Genomic DNA, 26,450 nt, shown 5'->3' with positions numbered 1-26,450 from the left:
TGCAAATCATCCCTTTGATGAGTCTATGTTGTATGTGTTTCCCACTCTTAATCATTTAGTAGCTAGTAGCTCTCTCTCTCTCTCTCTCTCTCTCTCTCTCTCTCTCTCTCTCTCTCTCTCTCTCTCACTCTATCATTCTCATCACATTATTTTTTTATGATACAATTTTTTGTTCAAGTAACCCTTAGTCATTGCTTTCCCAAAGAACAAGTAAGAAATACTACGGGAAACTATGTGAAACATGAAGTAAGACCTGTGATGAGGATTGGGCTTTCAGGTATAAAATTATAGGGGAAAGGGAATCCATGGTTATATTTTGGGCAAACTTAACAGCTAGTTAAAGCAGTAGTTAGTATTAGCTAAGGTGGGAAGGACAGTGTCCCTTCCTTCCTTCCTTCCTTCCTTCCTTCCTTCCTTCCTTCCTTCCTTCCTTCCTTCCTTCCTTTTTCTTTCTTTCTTTCTTTCTTTCTTTCTTTCTTTCTTTCTTTCTTTCTTTCTTTCTTTTTCTTTGCATGTGTTCGTGTGTGCATGTGTGTGTGTGTGTGTATGTGTGTGTGTGTGTTCATGCATAGTGTATGCATTATCACTTATGTGGAGCTTTTTACTCTTTATTTTAGTAATTCACAATGTAATGGAATATAACTTATCCATATACTGCAGATAACTAGGAACATTTTGTAACTTGATACAACAGCTTCAGAAAATGGTCACTGCTTATATATTTCTCAGGAATCTATATTGTTGGCTAGTTACATTATCTTAGAAGAGTATGCAACTAGCTTGCTATCTGACCTTCAACAATTTTTTGGTCTATGAATACTTTATTTCTTTCAGTACCTTATATGCACCATTATGCTAGCTATTCTTGGCTGTCTACTTGAAATATCTGGGAGCAGAGAATCTCAGTTGAGGAGCTACTTCCATCAAACTGGCCTAAGCACATGTCCATAGGACATTTTCCTTATTACCTGACTGATGGGCTTAGTCTAGAGTTATTACCAGTCCTGAACAGATGATGGCATGGTGTTTAAGTTAGTCAAACAGATGCAAGAAAGCAAGTAAAGAGCTTCCTGTGATGGTTTCTGCTTAAGCTCCTTCCTTCAAGTGTCTGCCTCAATGGCCCACCTTGGCTTCCCTTGATATTTTGCTTCATCCTGTCAGAACAAATAAACACCTTTCTCTTCTTGAAATGGCTTTTAGTCATTGTGATTATTAGAACAACAAAGAAGATAGTAGGACACGCATACACAGATGATCAAGAATTTTTTGACCAGAAGGTAATAGGACCCTTCCTTTGATATTTCTGTTCATGTTATGTTTGGTCTGGCCAAAGATTGTCTTTTACAAATTAGTCATTTCATTTATTTGCATTTAAACAGTTGTCACTTTTCCTGGTCTGCCCTCTACAACCTCCGCATCCCATCCTCCTCCCGTTTGCTTCTAAGTGGGTGCTCCTCCACCCACCAACCCACTTCATCCTCACTTATTGCCCTAGCATTCCCCTACACAGACCTCTACAAGGATCAAGAGCCTCCCCTCCCACTGGTGCCAGATAAGGCAATCCTCTGCTAAACCACCAACCAAAGACCTTTTAGAAAGGTAAGTGAATGAAACCCATTTATTTTAATTAGTTTGACTATTGATCTCAACTAAAGGATTGACTGCCCCACATAAATAACTGTGTGCAGAATTTGAATGTGAATGATCGTCAAAATATAACTGAAAGCCATTATTTCAGGAAATACATATTTTGAAATAGAAGTTGAGAGGTCAAGGTTCTTTTTGCACATTCTCAACCTTAAATGGAAGCATAGCTCTTTAACCAGCACAAATATAAAAAAAAAAATGATTAAGTTACAGACAAAGGTTGTGTAAATAGTGGAAAAATATCTCAGAGTAGAAAAGGCTTTACCTTAATTCCAGAGGAAAAATAAATAAGAAGAATGAAAAGCATGTTAATTCAGAGAATTTACATATTTGTCAATCTCCGATTACATCAAACACATATACTAAGGCACATTCCCACAGGTAGATTAACCACATCTTTCTCTAACTCAGAAGGACCAGTTTGTTCTGGAGATGTCAGGTTATTTGTAAATTCTCACCTTCAGACAGTATACTGGACAAAATAATAACTTAGGATTACATATTAAGAGACATGAATGCAGAAATACATGTCCAACCATATCTACCATCACATTCATAAAGCATAAGCAGAAACTGTCCTTAAAATAGACAGAAGTTCATTAAGTTAACTATAAACTTAACTTCCATATAGTTGTAAAACTTTGGTAGTAAATTGGTCACTTTGCAATTTTAAAAGTTTAAAATTGTTATGAGATAAATTATGTTACCCATTAAATGTGTTGAAATCCTAACACCAAGAACCTCAGAATGCATCCATATTTGTATACAGGAATTCCAAAGAAGTATTGAAGGCTAAAAGGATTCAGATAGCTAGGACTTAATCCACCTGCTGATATTTGTCAGTAGCATCTTCAAATAGGCAATTAAGTTAAAATGAGGCCAATAAAATTGGACCAAAATCCAATATCACTGTATCCTGTAAAAGAATCTAAAGAGACATCAGGAGTGTACCTGCACTGGAAGGAAAGGAAGCACAAGGCCAGATCTACTAGATAGTCTTTTGAAAGCAAATCAAAGACATCTGAGAAGACAAAATTTATCTGAAGACATTGATCTCTGACTACTGACTAATGACGGCTGTTAAAGCCATCTTGTTGGTGGAAATTTGTAATGGTAGCCATAGAAAACTAAAGTAATAAAAAAATAGGAATACACAACATGAAAAATGAACTCCCTAACATTGTATTATAATATTAAAACATGATAGTTCACATATTTAATAGAAAATATTTGCTGCTGATAGTTTGGCATTCATTGCAAAATAGCAAAAGGAGTAAACCTCACTGTAATTTCTTCTGTATTAGGAAGATTGTATTATTTGTAAGTAGACGGCTTGTGCAGTAAGTCAGTTGAAACAGTTTTTCCACCAGTTAGCAGTCAACAGTGACAGTCACATACTTTTTATATTATTTTAATAGTTTTTTATTATTATAATGAATTATAACTTGTGTGATGGTTTGCAATAAAGATTTTATTTCTTTATTATTTATCTTTTAATTTGGAATCAAACCTCACATGTGCTTAGTATGTCTCCAGCCCTCATGGATTGTCACTACCTTGATATTAATCTTGGAATTTACTAACTGTCCATATTTTAAAAATACAATTATTTTATAAATGTGTGTGCTCTATCTGTTCCAGTAACCTGTTGGTTCACTGTCTCTAAATAAAACATCCACATTTTATAATTAGGCCAATACTAACATGATGATAGCCTCAATGTTTTTTAAATTACTCACACGACATGTGTGTGATATGAAATCAAAAACTATAAATAACAAAGTTCTATGGGAAAGACACATAAGAACCAAAATAGGCTGAGATATAAGCCTCCAGTTTTAAACATCCAAGTTATGACTGTTAGCAAATATAGTCCATGAAGGAAGTAAAAATCTGAGATCCAGAATGCTGACAAAAGGAGTAACTATTTTTCTTCTTTTTCTTCTTTTTTTTTTAGTAATCATTTCATTCATTTACATCTCAAATGATATCTCACTTTCTGGTTATCCCCTTCACCAATCCCCTATCCTATGTTATCCTACTTCCCGGTTACCCCTCCACCAACTGCCCCCAATCCCACATCTGTTCTCACCAATCCTCTTTGCCTGTATGATAGTGCTCCCCACCCACCCACTCTCCTGCCCTACCTCTCCAGCATCCCTTTATTCTGGGAAATCATACCTCCTCAGGACCAAGGGCCTTCCCTGACATTGCTGTCAGGCAAGGCCATCTTCTGCTACATATGTGTCTGGAGCCATGGATCACTAAAGGTACACTCCTTGGTTGGTGGCCTAGACTTTGGGAGAACTGGGTGGTCAGGAGAGCCTATGTTGTTCTTTCAATGGGGTTGCAATTTCCTTCCACTCCTCCAGTCCTTCTGCCAACTCCCCCACCAGATTCCCTGAGTTCAGTTTGATGGTTGGCTCCAAGCATCTGCATATACATTGGTCAGTGTCTGACTGGACCTCCCAAGGAACCTCCACACTAGGTTCCTGTCAGCAAGTACCTCTTACCCACAGCAACAATGTTGGGTTTGGTATCTCCAGACATGATATATCCCCAGGTGGGGCTATCCCTAATTGGCCCTTCCATCAGTCTCTTTTTCATTTTTGGTCCCTGTCCTTCCTTTGGACAGGAACATTTTTGGGTTAAAAAATCTTTGAGATTGGTGGGTGGCCCCATTCCTCCACCAGGGGCTGTGCCTATCTACTGGAGGTTCTAACTCCCCCTTCTTTGCACATTATGGCTAAAGTCAACCCCTTTGGGTCCTGGGAGCCTCAGGTTTCTCTGGGATCCTCCAATGGCTATCCCCAATTCCTCATCCCCCCTCCTACCTATTTTTGTTCTATTCCTGACCTTCTGTACCTCTCTCACATCTCCAGTTTTTGATGTTGCCACCCGGGTTTATATCCTCCCTCTCCTTTTTCCCCTCCCTTCCCCCCCCCCCCCGGCCTTTTCGGCCTTCTACAATCATTCTGTTCCACCCTCAATGCAGGACTGAAGCATCCACATCCCTGGCCTTCCTTTCTTCTAAGTTCCAAATGGTCTTTAGGTTGTATAATGGGCATTGTGAGCTTTTGGGCTAGTATCCACTTATTAGTGAGTACATAATATGTGTGTTGTTTTGTGTCTGGGTTACCTTACTCAGGATGATATTTTCTAGTTCTATTCACTTACCTGCAAATTTTATGAAGTCATAGTTTTTAATAGCTGCGTAGTACTCCATCATGTATATGTACCCTATTTTCTGTATCTATTCTTCTGTTGAGGGACATCTGAGTTGTTTCTAGCTTCTGGCTATTATAAATAAGGCTGCTGTGAATATAGTGGAACATGTGTCCTTATTATATGATGGAGCATCCTTTAGGTATATGCACAGGAATGGTATAGTTGGGTTTTCAGGTAGAATTATTCCCAATTTTCTCAGGAACCTCCAGACTGATTTCCACAGTGGTTGTACCAGCTAGCAGTACCACCAGCAATGGAGGAGTATTTCCGTTTCTCCACATCCTCGCCAGCATCTGCTGTCACCTGCTTATTTGATCTTATCCACTCTGACTGGTGTGTAGTGGAATCTCAGGGTCATTTGATTTGCATTTCCCTGATGACTAAGGATGCTGAACACTTCTTTAAGTGTTTCTCAGACATTCCAGATTTCACAGGGAGAAGTTTCTATTTAGCTCTGCACCCCACTTTTTTGTTTCAAACATATGTATCATTTTTATTATGTCTCTAGTGTGTGCAAATACAAATAAAGATGCCCAAAATATTACTGCAAAAGAAACAAAAGTCTCTGTTTGTTTTTCCTACCACTCACTACACCTGTGCTTTGCTCCAGGTGCTTAAGGGCTTCCCTTTGCCTGGTCCATTTCGCCTTGAATTGTCACCCCACCCAGATGATTTGAATACAGCTTCACAAATGAGAATGATTCGGCACAGAAAGGAAAGCAATTTAGCCAAGTACTTGGAAAAAGGAGCTCCTCACCCCGGTGTAGTGGGCCACACCTATAATCAGTGTTTGGAAGACAGAGGCAGATAGATCATAATGAGTTCCAGGACAGTCAAAGCCTTATAATGAGACCCTGTCTTGAATGAGACTGCACCCCACTTTTTAATATGGTTACTTGGTTCTCTGGAGTCTACCTTCTTGGGTCCTTTTGTATATTTTGGATATTAGCCCTCTATCAGATGTAGGGTTGGTAAAGATATTTTCCTAATCTGTGGGTTGCCATTTTTTCCTATTGATAGTATCCTTTGCTTTACAGAAACTTTTCAATTTTATGAGGTCCCATTTGTCTGTTGTTCTGAAAGCATAAGCCATTGGTGATATTTTTTCAGGAAGTTCCAAGTATTGAAAGCTCTTTCTCACTTTCTCTTCTATCAGATTCAGCATATCTGGTTTTATGTGGAGGTCCTCGATCCACTTGGGCTTGAGCTGTGTGCAAGGAGATAGAAATGGATCATTTTGCATTCTTCTATATGAAGGCTGCCAGTTAAAACAGCATCATTTGTGGAAAAGGCTGTCTTTTTCCCACTGGATGATTTTAGCTTCTTTGTCTATGATCAAGTGGCCATAATTGGTTTCATTTATGGGTCTTTAGTTCTATTCCATTGATCTACTTGCCTGTTTCTGTACCAATACTATGTAGTTTTTTTCACTATTGCTCTATAATGTAGCTTGAAATTAGGGATGGTGATTTCTCCACGAGTTTTTTTATTGTTGAGAATAGTTTTTGCTATCTTAGGTTTTTTGTTATTCCAAATGAATTTGGGAATTGCTCTTTCTAACTCTATAAAGAATTGAGTTGGAATTTTGATGGGGATTGCATTGAATCTGAAGGGTTTTTTTGTTTTGTTTTGGTTTGGTTTGGTTTTGGTTTTGGTGTGGTACAATAGCCATTTTTACTGCCAATCCATGAGCATGTGAGATCTTTCCATCTTCTGAGATCTTTTTCAATTTCTTTCTTCAGGGACTTGAATTTCTTGTCATACAGATCTTTCACTTGACTTTGTTAGAGTCACACCAAGATATTTTATATTATATGTGACTATTGTGAAGGTTGTTGTTTCCCTAATTTCTTTCTCATCCCTTTAATGCTTTAAGTTGAGGAAGGCTACTGATTTGTTTGATTTAATTTTATATCTAGAGACTTTGCTGAAGTTATTTATCAGCTGAAGGAATTCTCTGGTGGAATATTTGGGGTTGCTTATGCTTATGCTATCATATCATCTGCAAATAGTGACATTTTGACTTCCTCCCTTCCAATTTGTACCACTTTGATCTCTATTTGTTGTCAAATTTATCTGGTTAGAACTCCAAGTACTATATTGAATAGGTAGGGAGAGGGCAGGCAGCCATGTCTTGTCCCTGATTTTAATGGGATTTCTTTGATTCTTTGTACAGTTCTTCTTGTTTCTACTTGGTTGATTTCAGCCCTGAGTTTGATTATTTCCTGCCATCTACTCCTCTTAAGTGTAATTGCTTCTTTTTGTTTTAGAGCTTTCAGATTAGCTGTTAAGCTGCTAGTGTATAATTTCTCCAATTTCTTTGTGGAGGAACTCAGAGCTATCCCGTAAGTTTGGATATGTTGTGCCTTCATTTTCATTGAATTCTAAAATGTCTTTAATACCTTACTTTTCTTCTTCCCTGACCAAATTATCATTAAGTAGATAGTTGTTCAGCTCCCCCATGAAGGGGGGCCTTTCTATTGTTTTGTAGCTATTGAAGAACAGCCTTAGTCTGTGGTGGTCCAATAGAATACTTGGGACTAACTCAATATTCTTGTATCTGTTGAGGTTTGTTTTGTATCTGTCTATATGGTTAACTTTTGAGAAGGTACCGTGCATGAGGTGTTGAGAGGAAGGTATATTCTTTTGTTTTAGGGTGAAATATTATGTAGATATCTGGTAAATCCATTTGGTTCATAATTTCTTTTAGTTTCACTGTGTCTCTGTTTAGTTTCTGTTTCCAAGATCTGTCCATTGATAAGAGTGGGGTATTGAAATCACCTACTATTATTGTTTGAGGTTCAATATGTGGTTTGAGTTTTAGTAATCATTCTTTTACATATATGAGTGCCCTTGCATTTGGAGCATAGATGTTCAGAATTGAGAGTTCTTCCTTATGACTTTTTCCTTTGATGAGTAAGTATTGTCCTTTCCCATCTTTTTTGGATAACTTTTGGTTGAAAGTTCATTTTGTTGGATATGTTGTTTGTTTATTTTTGTTTTTGAGGTAGGGTTTCTCTGTGTAGCGCTGGCTGTCCTGGAACTCACTCTGTAGACCAGGTTGGTCTCAAACTCAGAAATCTGCCTGCATCTGCCTCCCAAGTGCTGGGACTATAGGTGTGTGCCACCACTGTCCAGCTATTTTGTTGGATATTAGAATGGCTACTCGAGCTTGTTTCTTGGGACCATTTGCTTGGAAATTTTCCCCCGGCCTTTTACTTAGAGGTAATTTCTGTCTTTTTCACTGAGTTGTGTTTTCTGTATGCAGCAAAATGCTGGATTCTGTATATATATATATATATATATATATATATATATATATAGTCTGTTACCCTATGTTTTTTTTTTTTAAACTGGGGAATTGAGTCCATTGATGTGGAGAGATATTAGGGACCAATGATCGTTGGATCCTGTTATTTTTGTTGTTATAGGTGGAATTATGCTTGTGTGTTTCTCGCCTTTTGAGTTTGTTGTGAAAAATTCAATTTCTTGCTTTTTCTTGGGTGTCATTTCCCTCCTTGTGTTGGCCTTTTTCTTCTATTATCCTCTGTAGGGCTGGATTAGTGGAATGATATTGTTTAAATTAGGTTTTGTCTTGAAAGACTTTGGTGTCTGTTTCTATGGTAATTGTGAGTTTTGTTGGGTATAGTAGCCTGGGCTGGCATTTTTGTTCTTTTGGGGTCTGTATGACATCTGCCCAGGATCTTCTGGATTTTATAGTGACTGTTGAGAATTCTGGTGTAATTCTCATAGGTCTGCCTTATATGTTACTTGACCTTTTCCCTTACTGCTTTCAATATTCTTCATTATGTGCATTTGGTATTTTAATTATTATGTGACAAGAGGAATTTCTTTTCTGGTTCTATCTGTTTAGTTTTCTGTAGGCTTCTTGTATGTTTCTGCCATTTCTTTCTTTAGGTTAGGAAAGTTTTCTTCTATAATTTTGTTGAAGATGTTTGCTGGCCCTTTGAGGTAGAAAGCTTCAATCTATTCTATATTTATTATTCAGTCTTCTCCTTGTGTCCTGGATTTCTTGAATGCTTTAAGATAGGAGCTTTTTGCTTTTTGTATTTTCCTTGATTAGTGTGTCGATGTCTTCTATTTTATCTTCTGCCACTGAAATTCTCTCTTCCACCTTTTTATTCTATTAGTGATGCTTGCATCTGTGACTCCTGTTCTCTTTCCTAGGTTTCCCTTTTCTAGTGCTGTCTCCTTTTGAGTTTTCTTTCTAGTTCCATTTTTAGATCCTGAACAGTTTTGTTCAACTTCTTCACCTGTTTGATTGTATTCTCCTGTATTTCTTTAAGGGATTTATGCATTTCTCTTTAAGGGCTTCTACTTGTTTACTTGTGTTCTCCTGTATTTCTTTAATAGAGTTATTTATGTCCTTTTTAAAGCCTTCTATCATCTTCATGAAATGAAAGTTTAGATCTGGATCTTGTTTAAAGGGTATGTTGAGATATCCAGGACTTGCTGTGGTGGGAGATCTGGGTTTTGATGTTGCCAATTCATATAAATTTTTGTTGCTTATGTTCTTATGTTTGCCTCTTGAAAATCTGGTTATCTCTGGTGTTATCTGGCCTCCCTGTCTCATACTGTAGTCAGTTCTTCTCGTGACCCTCTGATCCTCTGGAGTTGAGCTGCAACTAGGCTATGTGCTGTGTGGGATGGGGTCCATAGCCAGGGCTCTGCTCCCAGCCCACACAGGTAGGAACCAGAAAGAGATTGGGTCTCTGGCTGGGCAGAGAATCTGCTTCACAGGGTCACAGGGGTCCTGGTTTTCTGGGTCTCAGGGCTGGGTTTAAGATCTCGCATCTGAAGCTGGGTGTGTCAGAATACCTGGGGGGGGGGGTTCGAGCTGCAACTGGGCTGTGGGCTGTGTGAGATCGGGTCCAATGCAGGGCTCTGCACTCAGAAGGTGCACCTTCCTTTTCTTCTTTATCTTTCTTTTGGATACAGGTCAGAGCCATGCATACATTTTCTTTTGATATTTTATGTTTCCATACTAATGCTCTGAAGCCTGTCTTCTCTCAATTTGTGCTAGGCTGTTACTCTACTATGTGGCTGACCTCTATTCCTAATCCAAATGGCATAGTTTTCTCTGTTTCTTTAATTTGGACACTGCTCTTTTCAGACATTGGTTAGCCACTCCCACAATTTATCTGAGACCTTTACCCCAACTCATCTTCTAGGCAGGACAAATTGTACCTAAAATGTTTTGTGACTGAGTTAATGTCGAGACCAACCACTGGAAGTCTTTTCTATTGAATTCCCAAGTTTATGCTACTTGCTAAAGCAAGCGATAATTTGGTATGTATTCCATGAAACATTTTTTTCTTACCACTTAGTATTGTGACAGTCCATGACACTTATAATTTTTCCACACTTCCAAGTCTATGGTGAAATGTTGTATTGCTAAATATCTTAGTCAGTGTTCTATTGCTCTGAAGAGACACAATGACCACAGAACTCTTATTCAGGAAAGCATTTGGTTAGGGCTTGTTTACAATTTAAGAGGTTTAGTCCATTATTATCATAGTAGGGACCATGATAGCATGCAGATTGACACAGCAGGAGAAAGAGCTGAGAGTTCTTCATTTGGATCCACAAGTAACAGAAAGAGAAAAAGCCCCTAGGCTTGGCATGGGCTTTGGAAACCTGGACATCTACAGCCAATGACATATTTTCTCCAAAAGAACACACCCATTGCAACAAGGCCATACCTCCTAATAGTGACTCTCTCAGGTTACCAGGCATTCTTCAAATCTATGAGTCGATAAAGGCTATTCTTATTCAAACCATTATAGCATTTAAAGTCTATTTCCCAAAATTCCATTTTGTAAAGCTACATTAAGGCAAAGAGACCATGATAGCCCACTGTGTAATCAGAATCCTTCTCCTGATTTGTTTCTTTGTGGACTTCTTGGTTAAAATGCATATCACTAATTCTACGATAAAGTCCTGCAGGTTACTATCAGAATCAAACTTAAATATATGATGACTACAATGAATACTTTGAAAAGCATACTTGACCCTGCTTCAAACCAATGGTACTCATAGCTAAAAGACAGCTTCCTCACATAGCCTATTCTCTGGGGCACATCCTAGGTTACTTCATCCTTGCTGAGAATGAAGTACCCTCCTTCCATATCCTCTTCCTGCAAAGGGCAGATCACAGCATCTGTTGTCACCTGAATTTTTGATCTTTGCCATTCTGACTGGTGTGAGGTAGAATCTCAGGGTGATCTCTTTGCTGTGAAAGGATTGTTGGAGCTCAGTGTTCTGGGAATTAAAACTTAATAAAGGTAGACATGGAGTGTGATTTTTGAATAATTTAAATCTCCCTTATTAAAAATAAAATTTTAAATACAATAGGGAAAGGAAAAATACACCTAACTACCTACAAAATAATAATTAAAGAAACAAAGTTTAACTATCTGCTACTTCTCATCATAAATCACTTTTCTCCATAAGATCACCTTTATGAAAAATATATAGAGGACTTCACTTTCAATTTTGTGAGATGTTATATTTCTGAGGCTAATGAAGGCATCCACATGGTAACTCAAAGGCAAAAATGTCATACAGTAAAGCAAACACAGGTATAGTAAAAATGTAGGGTTGACCAGCATTGAGTATGATGTGTAGGCTAATTGCCAAGTTTGTCTGACAAGTATTTATTCTGCCACTGAGACTGACTTCCTAAACATTCCTTTATTCCATGCAGCCTCAGTGGGAAATATGACATAGTTCTAAAACCTTATTGTCTGTTCTTTAGATGAAGACTTACATCTGTTTTCTTGAAATATAATGATCTTTGTGGAACTCACCCATTAGAAACAAGTGTTTCTCCTTGGAAGGTGAAAGAAAGAATGAAGGCTACTGCCAAAATCTGGCTAATGTCACTGTGAGCACTTTGTGGATGTAATGCTTTAGTGCTTCTTTCACTGTGGGGATATTTTTATTGAGCATTACAAGTAATACAAGTCTTTACAACAATTCGTCTCTTCCATAGGTTCAGCCACATCCCTCTACCCTGCCCTTGTTTGTTTTTTGTTTCAATCAGTTTTTCTCCTTGTTACTAAGATTAACTAACACTTTCATTTCAAATGAAACAGACTAGAGGCAGGTGATGGCTCCCTCACTGAGAAAATGCACTCATTTCAAAATCATACACAAATATTACCATCAAGTCAAGTGCAATTTTAATCCAGCAACAAAGCTGCTCCGACAAGGGTTCACATTCAAAGATATGATCCAGCTGGAATGCAGACGTTCCACATACCTTTAATCTTTTTTATTGGAACACATAACAATAATCCCTCTGGCTGGAATATAGGCGCATCTTCAAACTCATATTGAATCCCAAACAATGACACCTAACTAAGGGGCACACAAAGTAATGAATCAGAGAAAGATTTGACAGAAGCAGTCAGATATAGGACATTCTGTTGCCTCATGTCCTAGTCATGCTTGACCTGAAGTGAAGAACAAGTATAGAACATCTTAGAGATGCTAGCCTACTCATCTGCATATGGTTCACAACTTAGGTAAATAGCATCTCTTTTACACATCCCCATGAAACACAGTTTTCAAATGAGTTTTCTGCACTCAGTATATTCAAAGAATATGTATATTTCCTCCAATTTTCCTGTTCCTTTCTCTTCAATCCATCATGGAAATGAAGTTCATTCTACTCCTTTATCATGAGTCAAGGTTCCTATATGCATAATATTAACCTGATATATTAACCTTTATCTCCCCAGTATATCATTTTATATAGAGAGATATACCATTTAGAATTGAGCATACCTTAGTCTCTTTGATTCTATGTTAGTCAGTCGTGAGTCTCTGTCTTGATCACCAGCTTCAGAAAAAAAGATTCTCTAGAAATGCTTGGAAGATGCACTAATCTATGGTTTAAATTAGGGGACAGTTTAATAATGTGTCCTTTGGCATAATTATATAACATAATTATAATATTAATTTTGCCCCTAGTAATTATGAACTAGCCAGGCACAGGTTCTTAGTCTTGTTAATGTATCAGGTATTAGTTCCATTGTGGAGCTAGCTTTAAATCTAATCAGAAAATAGTTGGTTTTTCTTATAACAATTATTCCACTATTATATCAGTTAGTATATCTAAGCCATTGTTATTTTTTGAGTTTGCATTGTTCATAGATAGGTAAGACTGCTGACTTTTTTTTTTTTTTTTTTGCCCTGAGAGCATGCATATAATCTTCCAGGACTATGAAATTAGCCACTAGGTATGAAATTTGAATTGTCTATATCTTATGACTCAAGTATGTGATGTGTTCAGGAATAGAATTTTACCATCAAGATTATCAAATGAGATTAAGTGCAATATTAATGAACCATAAAGAATGCCATTTTATCATTCAGAGCAAAATAGGACTAGAGGACACAGTGTTAAATAACACAAGTCAGATATAGAAAAGCAACTTCCCAGATGCTTTCTATTTCTTTCGTGGATGCCAAAAAACTTCTTTTAATATGAAATAATGAGGTATGCGTTATTATGGTAGACAATTTCCTTGAATCCGGAAACTGTGGAAGAGAGACTATTGGGACATTAGATGATAAGTACCCAAACACTGATAGAGTTCATAAGTTATTTCATTTACCAAATAGTGGAAGAATATTGTTCAAAATTACCTTATATACCTTATAACTGGTTGAAAGAGAGGAACCCCAAGTCTCCAAATACATAGCAATGGTCACAAGAATTTTTTTGTCCTGATTTGATGAGTTCACCTTGTATACATACATTGGACTCTCATACTACATTCTAAAAATATGTATGATTATTGTATGTTAATCAAAATTTCAATCAAAATGCTTAAGAAGGTAGAAATGTGAAGTACTCTGATTTGGTAATTGTATAATGTATACATGTATTATTTAATCATAATTTGTACTCTAAATTAATACAACTAAAACAAGGAAAGAAATAACCTAATTAAATGTAATCAAAGGATATCACTACAAAGAGAGTACGTATGATATGCACCGATATGCACATCATCATTAACAAACTGTCTAATAGATGGTTAAATTATTATTAAAACAATAGCTTTCATTCTTAAATAATTATGACAGAAATGCAAACAAAAATCCTAAGATAATCAAACTTCCCACTAATTACATGGCTATAATCAAAATATCAGTGAATGAGTAACTCAGATATCTTGTGTGTGTACAGAACAAATGTGGAAGAGGAGTAGAGCACTGCCAGTGGGAACTCCAAAGAATGCAGTCACTTTGTGAAGGAGTCTGTCGGTTTCTATTCACTTAAACAGAGAGTTTTCATATTACTCAACAATTCCATACATAGGCACACACCAAACAAATATTAAACCTTTTCCTGAAACAAAATTCAAATGTTCAGAAAAATATTATTCACAGTTACCTAGTTTTTCAACCCCAATGTACATGATTTAATTTACTTAAAACAAAAGAATGACCTATCTATGTAATGCACTATTTTTTTATCTAACCTATAAAAACTAGCATGGTATGAATGCAGCCTGTTCTGTGAAAATGGTAACATTGGGGTAAATGAAGTAAACCTGATACAAAGGGCATGATACACGTAATATCTAAGATGGGTAACCAAGTGAAAAAAGAAGGTACATTGGCAGAAGCTGTGGTCCAGATTATATAACATGAGTAAGAAATAACATATAAACATGTCTTGAGAGTACCTCTTTTCAGATGACAAAAGTATTTTAAAATGAACAATGGTGATCTGTGAAAACATTCTAGAAATCATTAAACAATGTAATCTCAATAAGTAAATTGTTGGTTTGAAAACATTTAGAAAAAGCAAAGTAACACTATGATGGGGCTGGAGAGATGACTCAACAGACAGGAACATGTTCTTTTACAGAGCATCCATATTCGAGTCTCAACCCTTCATGGTGGATCTCAACTGTACTTAAATTGCAAGGGATCTGGTACCTCTTTCTGACCCCCACTAGCATTTATATCTATGTATGGCGCACATACATATATGCAGGCAAAATGCTCATACAGAAAACATAAATAAATCTAAAAAGGAATTAAGATCATAATGCTAGTAATCAGATTAGATTCAACTTCAATATACTTGAATGAATGCTCATGGTCTGTTTAAATGAAATTGCTGACTTTGGTTTAGCAGTTGAAAAGATGTGCCTTAGGGTTAAATTCAGAATTAATCAATAGCTGCCTTTTGACTTTAATAATATCAATGTTGAAAATAACTATTCATAAAAAGTGTCTTCATAATGTTATGAAAATGACCTCAGCCAGGACACAACTGCAATAGAAGTTTTTCAGTACACAGCAGGGAACCAATTTCTACACTGCATCAATTGATACATCTTTAAAGTCAAATTGTCCACATTAAGGTAAAGCTACATTGCCTTATTATTGAACTGAGCATTAAACATGCATTAGTTTCATTTAATGATACAACTTTGGATACAAAAACATTTTGTCATGTTTTACAAATTATATTAAGTGCAAAAAAAAAATAAGTTTTTTATTTCCTTTTTTCCTCTAGTGCGGGTTTACCTTTCCAGTATTCTTGATGTTATTAGCATGTCTCTTTCTTAGGATTTCTATTGCTGTGCGAAAACACCATGACCAAAAGCAACGTGGTAAAGAGAGGATTTGTGTTAGTTTCACGTTCATATTATAGTCACTGTAGGAACTCAAGCTAGGAACCTGGAGGAAAAGCTGATGCAGAGACTATGGAGGAGTGCTGCTTACTGGATTGTTCCTAATGGGTTATTCAGTTGACATACAGCCTCCTAGCATCCAGGATCACCAGGATAGAGATGTTACAACCTACAGTGATTTGGACCCTCCCATATCAATTATTAGCCAAGACAATGAAATACAGTCCTGTCAACATGTTAATCTGGTAGAGGCATGTCTCAATTGAGGTTCCCTCCTCCTAAAATGACTTTAGCTTGTATCAATTGACCTTTAAATAGCCAGCCTAGTCCCTGTATTGTAAGAAACACAATATTCCTAACACATTTTTGTCTCAACCACTTGCCTATGCACTCTTAAAGCCAATGCATCCATTACAATGATGTCAGTAGGATGATTATTTTAACAGTAAGTCTGAGTATTATGCTGGGAGGCAGAATTAGATCATTAGCAATATGTTGTTGTTGGTGGTGGTTGTATTTTAGATGAACTTTTAAAATCATAGCTCAGATATATACCTTAACAAGGTAATTATGCAATCTGTATGAATGTCAAATTTGAAAGCATGGGCTGCCATTTGGGAGTAAGTAATTGAAAATCTAAAGGAATAGTTTATTAACAGTTTTTAAGACTTGGAAATAGTATTGAATGAAAAGTCCCAAATGTAAACATGTCAGACTCCCATTGAACATATATTAATTTCTATAAAAATATTAGTTGGAGAATAAATATAAGGATATAAGTTATATAAACTAATATGAACCAGCAACTTTGTCCTTCTTCATGAATTATTTTCAAGTACTAAACATACTTTACACCAACACATAAAAATTTGACACGTTCTTATTTACAGGAGAGTATAGAGGAAGATATTAACTCGAAGAGAACCAAAAGTTAGGAGTTAGATCTAGAATTGACAGCAATAGCTCTTGCTATCTTTGTAGCTAATCACATAGGGTTTAAAGGCAGCAAAACCATTATTTCTCAACATGCTGCTTAATTAAGAAAAGGCTGACAATCAAGTAGTTGGCAAATTTATTGGCAGTAGTGGTTTAGGCTGCTGTGATGTGACTGGCAAGCATGTCTTATCAGGGTGAGCACAGTAACAGAGCAGGGCTCAAAGCGAACCATTACTGAAGGGTTATGCTACATCACGGTAAGAGGAACAGCCTACTAATGTGGGAGGTTAACTCTTGGTACTAATCGTTTGAACCGATTCTCTGCAGTGGCTCCACAAGTTTCTTTAAATGTAATTAGATTTTTTTCCCCTTGAGATACATAGAGCTTATTCTTTCTACGGTTGTTCTCATTATAAGTACTCTGATTTTATTGAAACACTGTTTTTAGAATTAAAGATTGAAATAATCTAATAGTAAAAGGTAATGATGAATGTATGTAACTACTACATGACTAATAGAGGCATAATTTTATTTCTCCTACTGTTTAACAACTTACACTGACAAGGAACAAGTATTTTTTTTTCCTTCTGGTTTTTTGTTTTGTTTTGTTTTGTTTTGTTTTGTTTTGTTTTGTTTTGTTTTTCTTTGACAGGCTCTCTCTACATAGCTCTGGCATTCCTGGAACTCACTAGGTATAACAGGCTGGCCACCTGTAAGATTTTAAAGACTTTTTTTTGTAGAAATTTTTTCAGGAAAAACATTTTGTCCTACTGACAACTCTACAGGTAGTCCAGTCCAAACATTTGCCATGTTGTTACTATAAGCCCTGTAATACTTTCTAAAATAAGTGTTCCTTTGAAAGGATGTATTTAGAACATGACATATCAGGTTATATTTTTTTATATATTAGGAAGCTTCTATAAAATACTAAGTAAAATAGATAATTATTGCCTGAAACAACAACAACAAAAAGAAAACAGCAATAGGTTGAAGTCTACATGGTAAACCTTCCTCATCATATGCACACACATCCTTTTCTAGCAAAGGAAGGGCTTATCTTTCTTGTAATCCACATGGGTTCTTTATAATTTTATTACAAGTATTTTTCTATGAGAGATCACCAGTAAAGTTTTTAAAATAAGATACAGATCTATGTTTATATGCCTGTATGAAGGGACCCATATTTCAACATTTGATATAGAAGGAGAGAAAGCCGGGGAAGGGAGGAGGAGGAGCAGGATAAAAAAGAAGGAGACACCCAAAGAGAGAGAGAGAGAGAGAGAGAGAGAGAGAGAGAGACAGACAGGATCTTTAAAGGAATTACATCGCATAATTCTGGGAGTGGCACAGGCTAAATTCATAGGGCACTTGGATGGTCTGGGCATTCATATAAGGGTTGACATTGCAATCATACCACTGAAGGCTGGAAATTCATGCAGAACTTCGGTGTGGCAGTCTGGAGGCTGAATTCTTTTAGTAATCTCAGTCCTTGCTTTTAAGGACTGGAATTGATTAGATGAAATTCCCTACACTGCGGAAACCAGTCTGTGTCCTTTAAAACAATGGTTCATAAATATTAATCACATCAAAAAAATGCTTTGCAGGGCTTCCTGGGTAAGATGGCAGATCAGAAACTGTCTGCCTGAGACTCCACGCATGAGAAGAGTGTTAATAACAACAACAAAAGAAAACCCAATTCATCCTGAGGAGAGAGGGAAAGAGTACTAAGAATCAAGAAAACGGATAGAACCAATGAGAAGCAAACAGGAACACACAGGATTTTGTAAAATAATCAGTGAATGCTATGTCTCTTCTGGGAAGTGCCACACTTCCATCCAGGGCCACACTTCCATGAGCCAGGTGTCAGCACATGGCCAGAGTACTTACAATCATGATACCCACTGGGGCCTTTAGTGAGGCACAGACTCCTCCTGTACCCTCCTAGTAGGGGAAAAATTTGTCATTCCCCATATCTCAAGGATCAACACTCAGTGGCCAAAGATTCGATTGTTTGAGAGTCAGCTACTTTGGGGACCTGAACATAAGTATTGATCACGGGGAGTGTGGGGACATGCTGCTGCCATATTTTGTGGGGTAACACATTGCAATCAAGTGCCAGACAGGGCTTAGGTTGTAAAGACCCTCATTCTTTGCAATGAGGAAGAAACAGCTTCAATTAAATATAATTGCAGAGACTAGATGTCCCAGCCTACAGAGCCACCTTTCTTCAATATATGGTCTTGGGAATTGAGTGAGGGAGAGCACTCAAAATGGATTCAAGATTCAACCAGTCACACACTTCCACATTCTCCATTCCTTTTCAGGGCAGCTTAATGATGGACAGGATCCAAAGGCATAGCACATTCAGGCGGAGTCCTGTGTTCTCTCTGTTTCTCTCCTAATGCAGGTCTAGGTGGCCTGTTTCCACCACCCTCCGCATATCTGGAGGACTATCCCTCCACTTGTGAGATCATTATTCACTCCAGGATACACAAACCCTGGTAAGGAATGTCAAGAGAAAAGAAGAATCTGCCTAGCCCAGAGATCAAAGAGGCTTGTGTTCACAGCAACGGCCACAGGCAAGCATCTAAAGTGAATAAAACACTAATAAACAATGGGCTTTGATTGACCAGGGCTTGGTATCAACCTAGGAAGTGAGAGGGGATTTAGATCGTCCATCATCAATACATCACTCTTACCACCTAGTTACAATTTTATAGTACCCACAATGAAGCCTGTCTGATTCATTGCTTCTTATTATTTGCTTATCTTGGGGTTGGCTTGGTGCTTCTATGTATTCAAATGCTAAATTCTGTACCCCAAGGTCTGGTTGCCCCATGTCATGCTGAGCTAATCCTCTCTACATTGGCCTTTGCTTTGTAAACCTTGCTCCTAAATTTAAAGTTAATAAAAGATTAGAGCCTATGATTGGGCAGAAAGCCCAAGACTTGAGGATCAAGTGAGAGGTCTGAGAGGAGACCAGGAGGGAAGAGGTAAGGAGACAAAGGGAGGAGAAAGTCACACTGAGAGGAGATGGACCACAAGCATGTGGGCAGGAGAACAACAAGTAATGAGGGATATATGAATGGGATGCAAGTTAGAATAGCTCAAAATCTGCCCAATCTAGGTTTGCAGCTTATAAATCAAATGCCAGGATAATGTGTCTTTTATACGGGCTAGCTAGAATAAGTAATTCCTTGTATGTTTCACTTTTTTCCCATTGTTTTCCATTCCTCTTTCTTGTCTGCAAGAAAACACACCCTACTTGAAAAGGCATGGGAACCTTGAAAGTGAAGATAGAGGAGCAAACTGATAAAATAAGGTCGTGTAGGGGTTGAATATGACCAATGTACATTGTTAGTTAGCATTTTGTCTAGGCTCTGCCCCACAGTTACCTGGCAACAGCCAGGTGTGCCTGACTCACTATAAAAGGGGTTGCTTGCCTCCACCTCTCTCTCTTGCTCTCTTGCCTTCATTCTGTCCTGCCACCCCTTCCCTTGCTCTCTCCATTCCCCTCCACCCCCTCTCCACATGCTCATGGTTGGTGGCTCTCTCTCTTCTCTCTTCTCCCTTCTCTCTCTCTCTCTCTCTCTCTCTCTCTCTCTCTCTCTCTCTCTCTCTCTCTCTCTCTCTCTCTCCCTTTCTCTGTCTCTACTACCCTCTCAACTCCCCTCCCCATGCCCTGTCGTGGCTAGTCCCTCAAGGGGAAGTGATGCTTCAGCATGGCTCTGCAGAGGTAATTCTTTCTCCCATACCTTACCACACCTCCACCAAATATATTCTTTCTTCCCTTATCTTTTAAGAAACACAACATGCATGGTGTGCATATATGAGGTATTATAAACTCATCAATTTCTCCAATGTATAGATGCTAATAATTTTTAAATGCTTTTGAAACAGCATCTATTTGAGTGCCCGAGAAATCAGCTCATCACTAGTTTCCTCGATATGACAAGTAAAATTAACTACTGTAATTTCTACCTTCAAAATGCATAGTTATTTTTCATATTTTAAATTGTATGGAAATGTTGGAAAGCTTTAGAACTTGAATTAAACACTTGCTTTTCCTGTCATATCCATTTAGAGAGTTTATCCACATGAGTGTGGTTAATATTTGATTATTTTTAATACACTATAGAAAAGAATCTTAGTGCCAGACATAAGTCTGTAATCCCAAATCTTTGGAGGCCAGCAATCCAATGACTTCTTCTGGCTGTGAAGAGTTCAAGTCTTGCCTGCGAAACTTGTCCCATTTTTTAAAATAGTTATTATTTGAAGAGATGGGACTATAACTCAATGGTAATATGGATGGGTCCTGTGTTTAATCCCAAGTGTTGGTCAACGTAAAGAAGGAACAATGGGAGATAAATGTACTTCTTGTGACGGACAATGCTTTTGTCAAATGTTCACAAAAATGCTTTTATGAGTACCTTTGTTCATGTACTCCAGTGTATATGTCCTTGAGTCCTTTTCTAAGAATGCAGTCACTGCTTCTAGATATATACTTCTTATGAACCTTTACTTGTTCTAAGTTGCATTGAAGCATCATGAACAAGTCTCGAATCTCTCACATAGCACCCTTAGAACAACTGCTGTTTGGAATTCCCAATGGTTAGATTCTTAGGAAGGCAGTGTGTGGGTTATCACTCCCATAACCCACAGCTTAGTAATCCACCAGGCATTGAAGCAGCATTCTATAAACAGCACATCCTTATTATGCAGGAGAAAGCATAAATAATCACAGCAAATACTACTATGACTATAAGATTCTCAGATTCTGCTAAGATCAAGTTCTGCTTCCATATTAAAATGAAATAATGGTCATTTTGAATACAAGAGCATCAAGGGTTTCAAAAAGCTTTGTTTTAAAATATTTTAACTTCAGAATTATAAAGGTCCAATTGTGACATACTATATTAGAATAACATTTCCTGTCCCTTTCCAGTGTGGATGAAATGTTTGAAAATGTGATAGATGATAACCTATCACTAAAGATATTGAACATCCTTTCTGGAATTTGGGTTGGGCTTCCTCCTGTGTGAACTGCTTATTTATAGTGTGCTATAATCACTCTTGTTTTTTCCTTAAATATTGACTAGTGATAATTATATGCATTAAACTCCTCTTATATACACATACTATCAGCATTTGGTCAGTAGTTTATTTTTATCCCATATTGGAGTGTGTGTGTGTGTGTGTGTGTGTGTGTGTGTGTGTGTGTGTGTGCATGCTTACCATAGGAATTCCTTAGTGGTAAGAAGTAATGTCTTCCCGTTTGAAGCAGATGATGAGATTTAAAGAATGTATTTAAATGTATTTAAAGAATTCTTTCCTGATATAATACATGTAAGACATGTCCTTAATTTTCTTTTAACAATTTTATACTAAACTCCCAAGACATGGATTTTTGTTTATTCAGTTCTTTGTTAGTCATTTGTTTTGTTTGGTTTGGTTTATTTTGTTTTGTTTTCTGTCTGAAACAGGATTTCACTATGTATTCTAGACTGGACTTATACAAGAAGTCTTCCAAATGCTGGAAATACAGACATGGAACACCACACATAGTGATAAGTCAATAATTGCTAGGGACTTGATATTTAAATAAGTTGTAAGGAAAAGTTCTGCTTTCATTTCATGCAGGTATACAGTGAGTTTTCCAACGATCCTACACCAGATACTTTCTCTCCTTCTGATACCCTGTCAGTCTTATTCAATGCATGGCTAAGTGCTTTTCATTTCTACACTGCCAATAATTCTTCAGTTGTCTGAACCAGTTTTTGGTTTTGTTGTTGTTGGTTTGGTTTTGTCTGGTTTTGCTTGTGTGTCTGTGTGTGTGCACGTGCGCACACATGTGTGCCAGTATTATATTGACTTATATGCCTTTAGCATAACGTATCTATATATTCTTGTCAGATAGTAATTGATTCCTAAATTTTAGTAAAAAATAAAAAAAAATCTTGATTGAGGTATTAAAGGATAGCATAGATTAATTTTCAAAAATTTACATTTTAAACTATATTTTTTTCATTTCTACAATCATTTAGTTATTCTGACTATTTTATGTAGGCCTCTTTTCCACCTTTGGTCTTCTACAATGTCTCCTGATGCAGTTTGATAATATGTACCAAAACAAGCTTTTAAATGTTGAGTCACATTGGGTTTGTTGGGGATTTTATTATTGACAGAGTTTTCTCTTTTATAATTAACGTACTTCAGATAGGATGCTTTTACAAAGTAAAAATTTAAAGAAAACATACATATATCCTTTGGTTTGCTAAAGAGTACTTTATTGGCTAGTCAAGGTTAATTTTACATGTCAACTTGACTGAGCCACCATGCACAGATATTTTGACAGACTCTGATAGTAAATATTTCTGTGAGAGTGTTCTTTCTATGAAATCAACATTTAGATTGGTGAATTTGGGGTAAGGTTAGATTGTTCTCAGTAATGTGAATGAGGCTACATAATCAGTAAAAGACCTTATCTGAAAACAAGACTGGTCTCTCTTGAGACAGTGGGAGTTCTACAGCAAACCACCTCAGAGCCAGTGGCATAATTGATCGTTTTCTGGAACTCCCAACTTGAAATTCAACATTATCTTCTGTCTGAATCTGCAGCAGACACTGTAGATTTTGAACGTGGACTAACCACATTAGACAATTTCTCGAAGCAAAATATAACCTTTGCTCCAACTCCCTATCCCATCCCTCCCTCCATCTCCACATTTTGTATAAATGCTGTGTAGATCACTATTGTTTATTGTTTATGATGCTGTGTTCAATCCCAATAAGATGTGGTACCAAACAATTAATAAAACAAGAGATAAATTGAACTTTGCATGTATTAATTCTGGGTTTTTGCTTATCAAACTTATATGAGCAGAATGAAAACAGAATCAAAAGACAACCTGCAAATGGAGAGAATAGATTTGCCTGTTACACATTTGACAGGGTTTTTAATCATGAATATATAAGTAGCTACCAAAACAGTGACTGGTGTACAGAAATGTCTCAGCCAGCCAATAAGAGCAACTGCTGCTCTTGCAAAAAATCTGAGATCAGTTCCCAGGTCACCCACTATCATGGGTAACAACAAAGTAACACACACACACACACTTTAAAGGAATAAAGTAATTTTTCAAGGCAACAATGCCAAGTAAGTACATATTTAAAAATGAACAAAATAACTGAATAAACATAGAGGGGTGATAATTAGATACAGGATAATATACACAAAATTGCTTTGCAATAGGGAAGTTCAAATTAATGGTATAAAATAGAAGCTGGAAATTTGGTGTTTGGTGATAACATGGATGATTTCAGTGAGAGTACTCCAGGTTTCCCAGCATCCATTATCTGTCACACATGTGTGTGAGACCTTTAGTAATATAGCTATCTTTTACTAATTTCTGTTCCTGTAAATAACTCTACTAAAGCCCATTGTTTGGAATTTGGTCGTGTATGTGCTTTGGTCTGTCACTGGTTCTTTGTTTATTCACTTCTGTCCATCACACAACAGCAGGACAGAGTAAACTTTTGCAGGAGGACAACTTCTCAGGACCCCAATTATGTTGAAGAAACTCTTTGCCCAAATCTACAACTGGCATACAGTATGCCAATATCAATCTTTGCTACATAAAATAAATGCCCCTAGATGCTTTCATTTAGCATTCCTGTCTCAGTTTCTCTTAGTGTATGTTTTCAGAAATGAGGCATCTTATGATCATTGATACAGTAAATTGGAGGAGGAAGCACAGGAAAATGACCACAGTGCTGATCCCAGTTGCTGCCACTTAATGTTCACCTGTGATTTGTTTGCTACACTGGCTACATGTGGTAAAGTGTCATCACAGAGACAGCAGTATAACAGAGCTTCAGCTGCTAGCAAGGAAATGCCTGACAGCATCAGTGTAATTTCTAAATCCCTGTGACGTGAAGCTTCTGCATTAATTCATGTATACAGAACATGGAAGCAAATGAGCCACTCTGATGATTTCTTATTGTTCCCTCTATCTCAAATGATGGACTGTGCCATCACTAAATGAGACAATAAGATGTGTGAGTTCAGCAAGAAACATCAGAAAACAAAACATCCTAAGGCAGGTGGTCTCTGTGAGAAAGTTATTTCTGATGAATCTCTTCCTTCAGGCAGTACCTTATCTTCCCATGAACTTCCTGGGGAGGTGGTGGAGAATGCCCGCTGCTACTGAAGTGGCCAATTGTTGACAAAATGATACCTTCCTCCTCTCCTAGATCCCTTGCAATGTCTTTTAGCTATCAAATGTGTAATCACCAAGATATTCATCAATAATTTTTCTATGGAGAACACATCTGCTCTTACTCTTAGGTTTTGAGCATGTGTTGACAGGGACTCAAGCAAATAAATATTTCTTACACAAAATGTGACTCATTAAATTGTCTAAAACTTGTTAACTTTTCAGCCGAGGTTCCTGTGTTATCACTTGCTATTATTAATGTCTACCATGAGTTGGATGATTTGCATTGGAACAGTTCTTGAAAACGCATGGACATAAGTTTCAGGCAAAAGGTAGTGTTTTGACATTGGCACTATGCTGAAGTCTGTCATAGAGCATTGCATGGATAGGTTAAAGAATGAGGGATGAGACTGTAGCATCTCAGCATTTGAGTGGGGCTCAGAAACATATATTGTAAAATACAGAATATTTCTAAAACACAAAACAAATATTCAATGGTTGTGCTTTATAGCATAATCTATGGCCAGGAAATAGGACCTTGGAGGGCTCTGGAGGTTAGAAAAAGGCAAGAGGCACTGTTAGAAGAGTTGCCAAACAAACAGTAGTTGTTGAAACTTTCTGTAATAAGTTTGATGCACTTGCTACCAAGATGCGATACTATACTGAATAAGACTGAATAAGATGATCCAAAACTTCAGTACTAAATCAAGTGGGCAGCAACTGACTGCAGAAAGAACCATTCTTATATAAAAAAGAGTCAAAGTACACCACCTGTCTACAAGTGTCAAGATTTGTGGCTTTGAATTAAGAACGTTGTATAATTATTTTCACTGAAAGCCAGAAGCCCTTATTTTGTTTTGTTCTTCTGTTTTGGTAATATAAACTAGAAGAAATGAACTACCCTATTTACAACCAAGTTGTAAACTAAACAATTAGCTCAAATTAACTCCATTCGATTTATTCAAAGGATATGTTAGGTTTCATCCTCGCTTTAAGTTTCTTGGATCACTCACATTTACTCTAAGTTAGTGATGTAAACAGGATTATCTACTGGAATATTAATTTGGGTATGTGTTTTTCTTAATTTCCCCTCCTACTGTTCAAGCACATACCCAAGATGACATGTTCATTGACGAAAATATTATTATTGTAGGAAATGGCTCTTGGGTTCAGTAAATGGAACACACATTAAGAGGTTAAATAAAGAATGAAAAAGAAAAATTTCTCCTAAAAAGTCAGGAAGAAACAATGATCTGCAATGATTTGTGGTTTCTGCAACCCACACACAGTAATATCCCCAAATGAGAACATGTTAGAGAGGGTGGAAGAGTGAGCCACATGGCCAGGCTGTTGTTGGCTGAGAAATCCAGTGTCTAAAGGACTGCCCAGCACCACCTGCTTTCCTGCATTGTACTCATAGCAAACCCACATACTCTTGGCTGTACTTCTGAAGCACACAGTTGGGAGGAAGTAGTCACTGCCATCCTTTAGAGAATTCTGTCTGGTTAGTGTGGCTGCATATGCAGCACAGTGCTCTTTTTTACACTTCTTTCTTTTATTGAAAATAGAATTTTTTTATTACAATACATTCTGATTATGGTTTCCTCTACTGCAACTCCTAGAAGCTCCCTACCCACCATTCATACAAATCTACACCCTTTCTCTTATTAGAATATGAACAGGCATCTGAAGGATAATAGTAAAACAAGATAAGATAAAAGAAAATCAAACAAACTCT

At 37.1% G+C, this 26,450-nt stretch overlaps 1 pseudogene; it reads right to left on the bottom strand.

Annotated features, from left to right (window-relative positions):
* The window catches only part of LOC110311313 (adenine phosphoribosyltransferase pseudogene), a 45,070-nt pseudogene extending 18,874 nt beyond the window's left edge, over window positions 1–26,196 (bottom strand).
* Between the last annotated feature and the right edge of the window lie 254 nt (window positions 26,197–26,450).

This window comes from Mus caroli, unplaced genomic scaffold, assembly GCF_978045245.1.
Source record: "Mus caroli unplaced genomic scaffold, Mus_caroli_1 scaffold_17, whole genome shotgun sequence".
NCBI classification, from domain to species: Eukaryota; Metazoa; Chordata; class Mammalia; order Rodentia; family Muridae; genus Mus; species Mus caroli.
This window is presented reverse-complemented; position numbering and strand designations above follow the sequence as displayed.